Consider the following 12,174-nt stretch of genomic DNA (forward strand, 5'->3'; position numbering starts at 1 on the left):
TCAGGGGGTCCTAAGACTTACGCATACAGAACGGCTGCGGGTAAGACCTGTATGAAAGTTAAGGGTTTCACTCTGAACCATTGTAACAACAAGCTCATTAACATCAAGTCTCTGACGACCCTGGTAGAAAGTTTTGTAACCGAGAAAGACGCGCCTCCTCGTGAGATTATTACAGCCGGAAATCAGATCTATCGCAATAAAAAGGGGTACACGTTGGAAAATAGATCACTAAACAAACGATTCAGGGTGGTGTACAATAAAAGAGTGTTGAAGACTGATTATACCACTCTGCCTTATGGATATTAGCGGTGGTTTTGATAACAGACTTCAACACCCTTTCTCCTGTATTATAGCCGGTCCCTCCAATTCGGGGAAGAGCTATCTTATAAAGAACATCATAGAAGATGTGGACGCAACCGTGTCCCAAGCTCTTGACAACATAGTGTGGTGTTACTCTTGCTGGCAACCTCTCTACGATGATTTGGCTTCGAAAAAAAATAATCTGAAATTTGTGCAAGGTCTCCCCGCCTCGTTGTGTGGCGATGACTTGTTCCCGCCCGGTCAAACTAATCTAGTGATCCTTGATGACCTGATGGAGCAGGCCGGTGACAACAGTGAAGTGGAAAAAGCTTTCACAAAGTACACTCATCATAGGAATTTAAGTATTATTTATTTAGTTCAAAATCTATTTTTTCAAGGTAAAAAAAGCCACACTATTAATTTAAATGCCAATTATATAATTCTTTTTAAAAACCCCAGAGATAAACTACAGGTCACCGTCTTGGCTCGTCAAATATACCCTAACCAGACCAAGTTCTTTTTGGAGGCATTTAAAGATGCCACCAAAAAACCCTACGGGTACTTGATTGCGGACTTAAAAGCACAAACCCCAGAAGACTTTCGCCTCAGAACAGGTTTGTGCCCACCCGATTGGCCGGCAGTGTATGTGCTAAAGAAAAGGAAATAAATAAGAATGTCTGTTCGGATTAAAAGAAATCTGCCACTTTTGCAAATGTTATTTGAGGGGAGCCCGCGCCATAGGAAAGCTGTGCTGGCAGGGGCCCCCTCGGATTTGATCGAGACCCTGTGTGAAATAGCTTTTAACATCTTACGCGGTAATATACCCCTAACCCCTTCTCAACATTCTAAACTCAAAAAACAAAAAGCGGTTATCAAGATCATCGCTAATAAGAAGTATTCTATTAAAAGAAAAAGAAAGAAGATTAATCAAACCGGGGGTTTTATAGGACCGCTGTTGAGCATAGCCGTGCCTTTCCTAACCAGTCTTCTAGCTTCCAGAGTGGGTTAATAATGGATTATGCTCAGAAAATGTTTTTGATCCCTCAGGAGCAGCTTGAGAAACTGAGAAAAAATGTTGTCGGGCCAGAGCCCATTAGACAAACGGCCGAAAACAACTTGGACTCTGAAATGAAAGCTATACAGGCCAGGGCCGATTTAAATCAGTATTCCAAAGCCCAGTTGTATACCAACACGTTACAGCGCTACCTCCGTCTGGTTAGACAGGGTGAAAAAGATCAATACATTTTAACTTAAACCATGGCCTGTCAAGAAAATGGTTCTGGGGCTGATGCGGGGGGTACGGTTGATAAAGATGTTGCGGTGACCGAACCTGTTGAGAGTTCAGAGGGAGATGTTGTAACGGATGTTTTGAGAAACATGCCGGCCAGAAGCAAAAGACATGCACAATATATCCTGCACAAAATGGTTCAGAAACCGCGGGTAACTGCTTGGAATGAACAGGGTGAATTTGTTTTTAAAGGACAACTGATCAAAGGTTCACACATGTTTGATTTGTTGAAGAGTGTCACTAGCACTAATAAGGTACCCGATAGTCGCCGACCTGTAGGCTGGAATGCTTACCTACAGGCGATGGCCTGTCTGAACATGCCCCAATCAACAGTTCCTAACCAGGAAACGCTACAAAAAATCCGTCTGTGTAAAGAGGTGGAGCCTGATCTGACTCCGATATCTCATTACTCTGACCGTGCTGAGCGACCATCCTCAGGATCTATCCATCGTTGGGAAGCTTATTAATATCATGTTTTTATTTGTCTCCCCTGTAAATAATGACCCGATAAACAATTTTTTTTTTTTTTTTTTTTTTCAAATGTTGTACATTTATTTATACCATAACCCCTGCTTTGTATAAGAATTGTGTTGAATAAAAACAAAACTAATGATTCAAAGGCTGTTTTCATTATTTTTTCACCTTAACACGCATGACATCTTTTAAAATCCTCACAAGAACACCCCATCTGTATACATGGCTGGCTAGGGTCGTAAGTCATTGTGTTATAAGGGGGGGTCCACAGTGTCCTGACAAACTCTGCCACTTTTTTATCATTTTGGCCTAAATCCTCACTGTACAAGGCCATAATATCGGGGTATGACCTTCCTTTAGATCTATGATATAAGAAAAACACACAGTGTTGACCACAAGTGAAGGTCTGAAGACTTTGTACTTGACGACCGCTGTAAATGGTTTCTTGACAGTTGTTGAGCAGAAAGTTATTTATCTTCCGAGGGAAAGGTCTGAAATCCGGGGGGTTTGCATAGGAATCAAAAAATTCACCACGGTGGTCCTCCCTTAGATAAATAGCCAGCCAATGTTCTCCGGGCATATTTTTAGGGTGTGTGTTGATTATGTACATTGCAGGTAAATTCTTGATCTTAAATTTAGGCAGCTGATCGCAGGCGTAGACTCCTTGAAACAGTTTCCGTGAGCCGGCCAGGGCATTCATGATGTGGTTGAGCTCTCTGGTGTTCATTTTAATAATAATCATACAGAACGTTTCTCCTCTGATTCACCTCAATAATGTTGTCAAACACAGCATACACGACCATATTTACAGTGCGTGGTAGAGGCTGCTTGAAACGCATCTCCAAACGCATATTGCCCGTCTTCATCAGTGAAAAATGTTGTCCACACTCTTCGTCAGGGGTCAGGTTGAAACCGTACAGGGTGTAACCGCTGCAGTATTCCCGGCGATCGATCAGCAGAGTTTGATCCTTGAGATGGCGACCCGTAGCCAGTACTAGACTGTCATATTCACGAACCGCATTGCCGTTTTCAAAGTCAGGTTGAAAAGGTCTGGATGGAACCTGCACACCATCGACGTACAACGCTATAAATTCCGCGTTATAATGTTTAAAGTTAAAGGGGTTCTTGTTGTAAACCCCGGTAAATGCATCATTATCTTCGAGACCTATAATAACCTGTTTTGGGAGCTGTCCTAGAAACAGATTTTCCTGGTTCATCACCCGTGTCCCTGCGGGGATACTGTGGACTTTCATATAGACTCTTTCGATCGGGTACTTGGCGTTTGCCGTCATTAACGCCTGCGCGTGTCCTAGTTTAACCGCCGGGGAGACGGACACTTTTTTCACAAACAGCGAGGCCGATAATATGGTCAGTTTATATTTTTCAGTATCAGGGGTCATCAGACAAAAAGCACTTTTACTACGGATCATTTTAATTTTAATGTCTACCCCGTTGAGCATGAGTTTTTCTTGGAAAAATATGTCTGCATGGATATGCCCCATTAGCTCAAAGGTCCTCCCTTCTGTTGAAGAGGCCGTTCTTTTTTGCAAACCCTTATTGAGTCCCTCTGGATCCTTGTCGTCCATAGCTTCCGGGATGTCTTTGAAGAAAAGGCCGGGGCTGAACTGTTTGCTCAGGGTCTCCTCACTATAATTAAGGATACACTCCATCATGGCTCTATAGGGGTAAGTATTGCTGCTTTGACTAATGAGCCGATCTCCCAGGGTCACATCCACCTGTGAAAACATGGTGGCCACCGGGTAATTGATGACCCCAGCGTTGGCCGTCTTCTCGATTGCATCGCCATCCTCATCAGTCACTTTACAGTTCATTAAAATAAATGTGTTATTCAAATCAATATAATCCTCGCCATTGCCAGCTATAAAAAACTCCAGAGGGGCCGTGTCTGAAATTGCAGAAAGAGGGGGAATCTCTACATATATGCTCTTATCTATACTCGTTTGAGTGTATGGAACTGTAAACAGATCCAGTTCTGATTTGACGCATTCTTCCGATAGACTGTGGACAAAAGACATGTTTAAAAGATGTATCCTGAGGCTCTATTTTTCTTTCTTTGAGACTTTCTTTTTGCAGGTTTTTTCTTGTGCTGCTTCCTTCTCCGAGTGTATCCACGATATGTTGGAGAATGAGAGATTCTTCGTTTTTTGATAGCCACGAATCTTCGTCGCCCTGGTGGACACATGCTGTTTCTTCTTTTACCCCCCCTCCTCGCCATTACCATGAGACCCGAACCCTCCTGATGCTCATGGCTAGCTGCCCGGTTCATAACATTGGTGAACACGTCACTAACAATATTTTTAGCCGCTGATTTCAAGTGGGGTCTGGCTATAGCAAAGCCTCTCTTAAGCAGGGGTATGGCCATTCTAAAGAGACCACGAAAGAGTCCCCCTAGACCGGCGCCATACATTGTGGGGGCTCCTACAAAACCGGGCAAGCCGTTCCCGGCTTGCATCTTGTAATAATCCACATAGGCGCTAGGATCTACATAACCCCTCGAGGTAGCCATTTTAATAATGTACACACTGTTTCAGGGGTCGAAAATGTAGTTTGACATTAACTTTACCGAAGCGGAAGGGAACGTTGATATTCTGATCCGATTTTACTTCGATCGTGATGTTGTCAAAGTGGGTCTTTGAGACTGGTACGTAGTGTGGTTTGTCATAAGTAATTGTGACCATGTCATTGCTTTTACCTTTAATAAGTACATTTCTCAAAAGGGGGACATAACTATCCCCGACCCTCTGGTGGGTTATGATATCCGTATACACATAAAGAGTATAAAAGCCGCCCCACCACTTCTGAGAACTTGCTCTCTGTGTCAGAATAGAACCCTAATATACGCCCCAGTTGGCCGCTGGTTTGAATGCTAATACCTGGTTTTGACACCTTGTACACTCTGTTTTTAATAGGGTTGTAATATAGCTTGATGTTGGGGGTGCCTTCTGAGAACTGTTTATGCATCTCATCTAATATTTTATCCACATTGTCATAATAACCTCCTTGTATCGTGAATGTCCATTGACTCTTTTTAACATCATCAAAAATGGCGAAGGTGGCATCCTTATCTTGTAAAACAGCCCAAGTGTAAGGATACTGTATTTCCGCCAACCCCACTTCCCACGACCCTCTTAGATCTATAGATTTTCCAAATTGTACCGTGTAACTGGATATTTCATTTTTAGGGTATATATCGAGAGAGGCGTTACTGGGTAGAGTCACGTAGAAGCCTCCTGATTCCATCTTGAGTATCGAGAGTAATGCCCCCAACACACCCGCGGGCATGTTATTATAAGGATTGAATATCGCAAACCTGTTGTTCCGGGACCCAACTATTGAACTTTTCAGGCCATCCAAGCCATTTCACCAACACATATTTTTTCCGGTTCTGGGTTTTTTCAGCTAATATCTTTTCAACTCTGTATACACTGTCTTTACCCACAATAATTTTTTGTAACTCGGCTTCGTAAAACGTTCCTTCTATATCCTCCCCGTCATAGTCTTTTAACCGGTACACGGGGGGGGCTCTAGCCAACTGTTCGGTAACTGTAAAATATTCGTCAGAAAATGTTTGTTCATAACCTTTGGCAAAAGTACTCCTTAGCTTTGAAACGCGAACCACATCACCGATGTTGAACTTATAAGTAGTTTTTCCCTTCTTAATAAATGGTCCGTATAATTTTGTATAGACCTGAAAAGAATTACTTTGATCAACATCTATAGACTTCATTTTAATACTGGTGTGATACCCTTGGTTGTAAGCATCGATAAAATCCTGAACTTTATCAAAATACTTGAACGTGTTGACCGCTGTAAAATATCTCCACATTTTGGTCTTTATGGTGCGGTTAAACCTCTCCACTACCGATGCTTTAAGCTCATTTCCGGTGGTGAAATGATGTATTTTGTGTCTCTTCAGTAGATTCTGAAATTCTCTGTTGAGAAACTCTTTTCCTTAATCAGTCTGCAGTTTTTTAGGACATCGACCCTGGGACAATATATCCTCAAAGACCCTCGTCACCGCTCAACCTGTTTTATTATGTAGAATTCGAGCCCAGGCATATTTTGATTACACATCGATACACATCAACATCAATTTGTGACCATTGTTATGTTTTGATAAATTTGACATATCGACTAGATCTATTTGCCATTGTGAGTCTATGTCAGTTGCATATACGCGGTTTCTTTTAAAGTTAATCCTGAGAGGTTTATGTAAGGTATAGGCGTCTTGTTCCCGTAACCATTCTGAAACAACCACATCATTAACCTTCACTCCGGCCTCAGCGAGTCCTCTTTGAAAACCCTTCTTACCCGCCAAACCCCCAATCTTGGCTGGGTTGTAGTATAGTTCCTGCATTTGGGGAGCTTGCCGAGTCATTCTGTCAAATAACCACACAGACCCACACTATGCGCAAAGTTTTTATACAAGGTTTTTTATTCAACTTCAGGAGAGCAGATACCCCTTTTTAGACATTTGAGAAAAGTATAACATACACAACAATTTTTTCTACGGTCCAGACAAAAAGAAATCAGATGATTGGTTACTTGATCTATATCAACAAATATACCTGTTTCTTTATCTTGTAGGCACACACCTCAGTTACATATGTAAATAAAACAACAATATGACCTATTTTAAAAGTAAACAGAGGTGTATTAAACATGCTCAGTAAAAGGTCATACAGATGTTGATGAAATGGCCTAATATCATTCTTGGCCCCCTTGAGCTCTTCATCCCAGTGTTCGTACCCCCCGGTCTTTGTTACAGCAGCCATTCACTTTTCCAGGTTTGAAAGTTGATCCTCATCGATGGTTAAATCTGTAGAGAAAAGGCTCGCGTTGGCTACTTTTCTGTCAAGCACATGGTGTAATAGCGCTCTCAGGTTAGCTGCAGAGTGTTGATGACAGAACCAGTTGCAGAAGCAGTCCAGAACATTCCCCATGTTCAAAGTCCCTTAGTTCAGGTCAGAGTCTGAATCAGTGGCGTAGATGTCGAATTCTTCGTCGCTGCCCCCAGCTTTAACTTCTTTACGGAAGAAATAAGCTTTTAGCTTGCCAGCGGTTTTTCTACTCGGCTCATCCAGGTCATTGAGCAGCTGCCCAAGTTTCTCTATTATAAACGGCTCCTTTTTCAGCTCCAGCAAAATCTCATCTATGATTTTCTGGACTTGTCCCACAGTGACATGTATGTGGGAGTAAGAGAGCGCCTTGATTAGTGCCGGTTTCAGCCACGGTTTGTTCAGTCTTCTGTAAAACACGTTGAAATAGAACAGGAAATAGTAACGGTCTGGTTCAAACAAACAACTGTGTCTCAACTGACTGGGGTGATTCACTTCACACCCCCGACAGACTTCTTTCAGAGCTCGGTCGATGAGAGCACTCAGAATATACACCAGGGTGCTTTTAACCACTCTGCTTACTTGGTCACATACCCCGGGCATAAATCCTGCGTCTTCATCACGCCCCCGGGACAGTCCGATGCTCATTGGGTCGCCTGGTGGTTTGTGGGGTGTTTCTCCATCCATTGGACTGACCCCCTCCTGAGACGCACAGACGGTAGACAGTTCGGCAAAATCGAGGCCCTCCATGAGCTCCAGAGGCTGGGGATCCCCGAGACTCATTTGGACATCCATCGCACCGCATGTTGTTTCGTCCTGAGGGACCGGGGTCTGAGGTCTTGGAGAGTAACCACAGTCAAAGTGTTCCAGAGTGTATACAAAATCTGGGGAATAGAACCAGGGGTGATCCCGGGTTTGAAGAGGCCTGTAGAGCCTGTCGACGTCCGCAGCTTTCGGGTAAGACATTCTCTTTAATTTTAAACCATGAATGAATTGTTGCGCCTTTTATCCTATCTCTTAACTACGTCACGACACACCGCCCTCTTAGAAGAGAGTAGCCCCTGAGCCGTCAGACCCCCCTCCAAAACCCCACACGTCGTCTGTCGTAGTTCTGCAAGCTTTCCCATTCACACCTTTCAAAACCCTGAGTCGGAGACTCCATTTCGCATTCTCTTGGACCCTCTTGCAAGCCTTCTAGAGTCTTATCCACAAGCCCCAGATCTCTCCAGGCCATCACCTTCAACCAGTCCTCATAAGAGTATTCAATTACCGTCTCAAAAGGTTCCAACGTACCCTCCTTCTCTCCCAAAGCAAGAAGCTCCACTCCAACATAGCTGGGATCCCTTTTAAAGCGGTAACCCCGTCGAGCCCCCCAGAACAACACCCAGGAGCATTCAATCTTCAAATTGGTGAGTACAGGAACCCTTGCCCGGGATTGTTTCTTGCGGGGTTTCATGTTGATGTCGCTGGACATGTTGAAGAAGCGGGATGTTTCAGAAGCTGAGAATTAAAGAGGTATTGCCTAAAAGAAGCGCGGGTTCTTAAATAGAGAGGAGAGTTTCGGGGCGTTGCCTTCAGAGGGGTGGGGGTATTTATGGGTGGCCTTGTTGTTCAGGGTTTTATGGGTGTACACTTTCTGACGGATATGACGTAGGAATAATTAAGGAAATAACTCTACCTAAAATCACGCCCCCCAATTATGACGTAGGAATATTAATAAGCTTAGGGCATACGTCATAACAAAATAGGCCGCGCACAAAAAACCCTACTATCTACTCTTATGTAGTTGAAGGCGCAGTATAGCTCTCATAGTCTGGTGGTGACGGAAGACCACCAGCCGTTTGAACAAGCCATTCAGCATCACCTTGTTGGGTTAAGTGCAGGCACTGTCAGAGCGCAGGGCGTCCTGCCTTTAAAAGAGTTTCCGAAGTGTCCTGATGTGCCCTTTAGCAATGCCAAACAGGTCAGTGAAAATGGCATCCTTTCGCCGCACTTCTCACAGCCTAGCCGACCTGAAACACCTGAGCCCGTTTTACCAGCAGGCTTTAACGCTAACCATTTGAAGCAAGAGGCAGCGGTGTCAGTTTCCGTAGTGTAGCGGTTATCACGTTCGCCTAACGCGCGAAAGGTCCCCGGTTCGAAACCGGGCGGAAACAGCCTACTGTGGGCTGGCCCTTTTCGTCATGCTTGCCCTCGTGGTTCCCCGGAGGCGGTGGGTGTCTTTTCTTCATTGGAGTGCCCGCAATCGATGCACTCAGAGCGTCCGTCCGTCGACAGGTTGAAATTGTAAACGCTGGTGTAGCCACTTTTAATTAAAATCTGATGATGATGATGATGATGATGATGTTGTTGTTGTTGTTCTTGTTGTTGTTGTTCTTGTTGTCATCGTGGTCGCCGTCATTATTATTGTTAAAGTAAAGCAGTAGTTAGATTTGTTGCTACCGTAAGGTGTAGAAGACAACAGTTGGTATGGCGTGTGATATCAAAACATTCAGAATACTTTTAACCTATATAATTTATAAGCTTTGTAAAATAAACCCAAATATCTCTTTTGCGGGGATAAACGCTGTTCTGAGTAGTTTGTGACTTGTTTAATACCAAACAAAGCATCGCTATAAAAAAAAAAAAAAAATCACTGTAAAAGCGCTAGTTATTTTTGATCTTTATAGTTATTTTCTAGGCTCAGGTTGTTTTTTAGCGCTTATAAAGGCCTGAAATATTCTTAGTGGTTGTTGACTATAGGTCTTGATGCTTAAAAATGTTTTTTTGAGAGACCAAAAGGTTCTAATAAAAGTTTAGAGTAGAGAGGAGAGAGATCGTCTCCATCTTGGTTTCTATTTGAAATTTGATGCAGTGTCATTTTATTGGTTGGTTTTGATATGTTAATTGGTAACAGGGTGGCACAAAGGCCAGACCAGAACAATGCCTTACAAACAGATCCGGCATGTGGCCATCAGTATAAGTATGAAGGTCTGGTCTTCAGCTCGACAGACTCATACTGACCTTTCGATTTAAGACTAAAGATCAACAATGTCCGGAAACAACATCAGCGATTCGATTTAAACGAGTTTTTAGGCAAGTCTTCAGATTATTTTCATTGACTCAGAGCGTGTTGTGTGCATGTATTGTAAATAAGGCTATAACATCTGTTTTAAGTTCTGTAAAATTATTTTTCAACCAGTCAACAGGAGTTAATTCCCAACGCTGAGGAGATCATCTGGAACAACGACGGTAAGATTTTTGTGTTTGCGCTCATGAGTTCTTATGCATGGGTGTGTGTGGTTTTGATGCGGCTCATTAGAGTTATGAAAACGTTTTAATATATATTAATGCCGGTCTCTTTAATTACACAGAAACTATCGAAAGGCCTGTGATTAATGTCTCCGAGGATCGACCAAGAGAAGTGGTTGTCCCTAGACAGGCTGTCTGCCGACCGGGTAAGAACTAAACCCCTGTTTGTTTGTATAACGTTTCTGTAAGATGTTTGAGTCCAGTTTTGTTAATTTTAAAAAATTATCCTGTCTAACAGTATTAAGAAACGTGGTTCGAGACAACGAAAGGCCTTCCACATCGAGGGCTTGTTTCGTTTTACCTTCGAGAACCGTAACCTTTCAAGAATCTGAAAGGCCGTTAGCCCCGGTATCTGATAGCTGTGAGTATATGTCTGCAGCCTGTAAGAGGTTAAAGCTTTTTATAAAGCGGTGTGGTTAAAGGTTAAACATGTCTCTTACCTTCACAGCGGTGCAAAAAGCTAAACCAGCCGAAAAACATAAGAAACGATTATTCTGTGGAGGTAAGTAAGATCTTTCAAACTTTAATGTTTTTAAAAGGGCTTTGTTTGCCCGTTGATGGCGAATATTTAAGCGATGGGTGACCGTTTCCTGTAGGGCGGGGGGTTCTGGGAAAGATCTTTAGAAGTCCGGACAGGTCTATGCTTGTTTCTGGGGAACGTGTTTAGAAATGACCGATTGCCGTACCGTCTGGTTAGGAAGTAAAGACGTCCGAAAGGGTTTAGTAAGTTGTTTGGCTTATCTCCCGCTATTATACTTCTGTTTTAAAGTGGTTGTAGGAAAAGGCTTGAAGGTGTTCATTGTATTTAATATTTAAACAGATCGTGAAAACGTTTGTGAAACAGGAAGTCCCGGGATCAGGAAGCGTTTACACTTGGAAGGTTCGTTTAAAAATGAAATGTTGTTGTGTGTGTGTGTGTTTTATTAACAATATTACAGTTTTTAAAGAAACATTTAAGAAACAGTTTATTTACAGCGGCTTCTCTGTTTTACATTTATTATCAAGTCCTAATAAATATATTGTCTGTAAATAATAAGGCGTTGTAGTGAATGTCTAAGGCTATTTTCAAAGGTCTAAAAAAGCTAAAGGTTTTGAATGTCCTGGACATGTTGTTTTAAGTTTGATTTCTGTCACCGTTTAAAGATGTAAATGTAATGTATATTTTTATTCTTCCCAAGACTCTTGGGATAGTCATTCTGTGGATGAGCTATTGAGGACAATTACCCCGTCTAAGTGGGATCAAACATCTTCCCCGGTGAGATCACCGATAGGATCCCCCACGGTGGTCTTGGAGACCCCCCAACATCTACTCAGGCCACAGCCTTCTGGGGGTAATTCAACACCCCAGATTCAGCCCGCCGCATTGTCGGGCGGAACAAATACAGGCATCCAACAACCTCAGGGGTCGCCGTCAGTCAGGGCTGACACACCACCCAACGACGGCCTGGTTTCAACATCGTCCCCCCAGACCCGTTTCTTGGCTACAGAAACGCGGAACAGTACCCCGCGCTTGGCCAGGGTGTCACCGCAAAGGCCTTCTTGGTCTCCGTCCATGAGTATACGCTCGCTCCCTGCCTCCTTCGACCGAGATTTACCGGAGCGACCATCCTTTGAAGCTGAGCCAGGCCACCAGCCCCCGGAGCTACTTACTGAAGGTCGGCATGAGTTGCTACATACTTTGTTACAAAATCAAAGACTTGTGTTAGTGGGGCAAAACCTGGTGATAGAGAGCCAAAACACCCTTATTAATACCCTTACTAACGAATTGTACCGTATTTAATGTTTTAATAGACACAAAACGCCTTACTATTGTGGGTTGTTGGAAAAATAAAAAATAAATTAAAAAATGTCCTGACTTGGTAAAAGAACTCACAAACTAAAGGATTATGAACAAGCTAGGGCCCCAAAAAGACCTTCCCGAGAGAACATCCCCGGCCCTGTTGTGAACTCCTCTGATGTCCC

General features: G+C 43.2%; 1 non-coding gene across 1 annotated transcript; it reads left to right on the forward strand.

The window, feature by feature from the left end:
* Window positions 1–9,004: 9,004 nt before the first annotated feature.
* On the forward strand, window positions 9,005–9,077 carry trnav-aac (transfer RNA valine (anticodon AAC)). The gene has a single exon. It is a non-coding gene; the product is annotated as a tRNA-Val (tRNA).
* Window positions 9,078–12,174: the final 3,097 nt, after the last annotated feature.

Source organism: Amia ocellicauda (genome assembly GCF_036373705.1).
Source record: "Amia ocellicauda isolate fAmiCal2 chromosome 11 unlocalized genomic scaffold, fAmiCal2.hap1 SUPER_11_unloc_4, whole genome shotgun sequence".
NCBI classification, from domain to species: domain Eukaryota; kingdom Metazoa; phylum Chordata; class Actinopteri; order Amiiformes; family Amiidae; genus Amia; species Amia ocellicauda.